This window comes from Populus nigra, chromosome 2 (assembly GCF_951802175.1).
Source record: "Populus nigra chromosome 2, ddPopNigr1.1, whole genome shotgun sequence".
In the NCBI taxonomy this organism is placed as follows: Eukaryota; Viridiplantae; Streptophyta; class Magnoliopsida; order Malpighiales; family Salicaceae; genus Populus; species Populus nigra.
The window spans coordinates 20,369,534-20,372,033 of record NC_084853.1 but is presented as its reverse complement, the minus strand read 5'-3'; positions in this window follow the sequence as shown (position 1 = coordinate 20,372,033).

The following is a 2,500-nucleotide window of genomic DNA, read 5'->3' as shown; positions in this document are numbered from 1 at the left end:
AGCGCGGCATGGCTGCGGGGGCCGCGCGCGCGCGCCCAAGCGCCCAAGGGCCCCCAAGGGCCCCAGGCCCTCAGGCCCCAGCGCCCCAGCGCCCAGCGCGGGCGGGCGCGCGCGCGCGTGTGGTCTTTGAGGGGCGCCGGCCTGGTGGCTCCCTAAAGAGCAATAAGTGTCATTGCAGCTCTGGCAGGGGGAGACACTACTAGGTCCCAGCTGTCACCCCCCCTCTAAAAAATTCATTTCTTGGTATTTTGAGCTGAAATTTTGCACAGAGGTTGGCAAAAATCCAATCCACCTTCATTAATTTTCCCAGAATTTTTCGAGGTCGGGAAGTATTTGTTTTAATTTTCCTACCATTAGAAATCGAGTAAATCCGCAAAACTAGGAACCGGCCCGGAATGACCCCAAATTCAGTGGGCAGCCTCATAAAAATATGGCTGATTTTACTGGATTGGTTTCATGTGGAAAGCACGACGTTTTCTTGTAGGAATGCGGGAACCCCGGCAGCTCGCCTGCCGCCGCCAGCGACGTCGGGGACGCTGGCCTGCGCTGTCGAGCCCGCGAGGGCTGTCTCCGCGGCAGGCCCCCCCTGAACGGGGCACGACAGGCCACCGCGCTGGCTCGTCCAGCGTCGACAGTCCCTCGTCCAGGTTTCAGATCGCGCCAAGTCGAACCCATGACCTGCTCAAGCCATCGTGCGCTGCCGAATTCGCATCTGCGTGCAGGCTGCCACTCCACGCGGCAGCCCCTGTTTTCGTCAGCGTGCCCCCCTGACGAATTTTCCTGCCTGGCCCAGTCCAGCGTCCAGCCCCTGTTCGTCGAAAAATCTGCGCTGCCGATTTTCCACGCGGCAGCCCCTCTTTTCGTCAGCGTGCCCCCCTGACGAATTTTCCTGCCTGGCCCGGCCGGTCCAGCCCCTGTTCGTCGAAAAATCTGCGCTGCCGATTTTCCACGCGGCAGCCCCTCTTTTCGTCAGCGTGCCCCCCTGACGAATTTTCCTGCCTGGCCCGGCCGGTCCAGCATCCAGCCCCTGTTCGTCGAAAAATCTGCGCTGCCGATTTTCCACGCGGCAGCCCCTGTTTTCCTCAGCGTGCCCCCCTGACGAATGTTCGTCGAAAAATCTGCGCTGCCGATTTTCCACGCGGCAGCCCCTCTTTTCGTCAGCGTGCCCCCCTGACGAATGTTCGTCGAAAAATCTGCGCTGCCGATTTTCCACGCGGCAGCCCCTCTTTTCGTCAGCGTGCCCCCTGACGAATTTTCCTGCCTGGCCCAGTCCAGCGTCCAGCCCCTGTTCGTCGAAAAACCTGCGCTGCCGATTTTCCACGCGGCAGCCCCTCTTTTCGTCAGCGTGCCCCCCTGACGAATTTTCCTGCCTGGCCCGGCCAGTCCAGCCCCTGTTCGTCGAAAAATCTGCGCTGCCGATTTTCCACGCGGCAGCCCCTCTTTTCGTCAGCGTGGCCCCCTGACGAATTTTCCTGCCTGGCCCGGCCAGTCCAGCGCCCAGCCCCTGTTCGTCGAAAAATCTGCGCTGCCGATTTTCCCCGACGAACCTGCAGCTGCACAAATCCGCGCTGCCACTGCCCCATTGTCTGGACCAACAGTCTTTTCCATCAAGCCCTGGACTATAAATCGTCCAGACTCATCGCCAGCACCCGCTGCCGATTCTGCCGACTTTGCCGATTTCGTCGGCGCTGCCGATTCCAACACTGCACCCACCGTGTCTAAACCAGCGCTGTTTCGTCAGCGTGTCCCCTTGACGAATTTCCCTGCCTGGCCTGGACAGTCCATCTTCCAGCCCATGTTCATCGAAAAATCTGCGCTGCCGATTTCCCCGACGAACCTGCAGCTGCACAAATCTGCGCTGCCGATTTCCCCCCCTGTCGGCATGGCTGCCGCTGCCCCGATGTCCAGGCCAACAGTCTTTTTTGTCGACTTTGCCGATTTTGTCCGCGCTGCCGATTCCAACACTACCCCCTGCATCCAAACCAGCATTGTTTCGTCAGCTCTTCCCCTGACGATTTTAGCCCTGTAACAAACAGTAGGCCTCCAATCCCGCCAACGGGAGCCAAGTTGATAGGGAAGAGAATTGAATGACGCGCCTGGTCCTCGCACCCCGCCACCCGAGGGGCCTTTTTCCCGGCAGCCTCTGAAAAACTCTAGCTTTCACGGTCCTCGCCGCCCCTCACCACCATGGCAGGCCTCTAATCCCACCCATCAGCAGTTGTAGCCGATAGGGCAGTGATTTGAATGACGCGTCGCGGGCCGCCGGGTCATCTCACCCGGCCATTAATTGGAGCGTTTTTGGCTGGCCGAGGATGGGGGGATGGATCTCTTCTTCCGAAAAAGCAAACAGTACATCGGGAGTTATGTTGACGGGGCATGGAATTGAATGACCCGTCGCGGGCCGCCGGGTCATCTCACCCGGCCATCCCGGGGAGCGTTTTTCCCGGCAGCATCGGGGAAACTCTTGCTTTCACTGCCCGCTGCCCAAGTCCCCACTCGC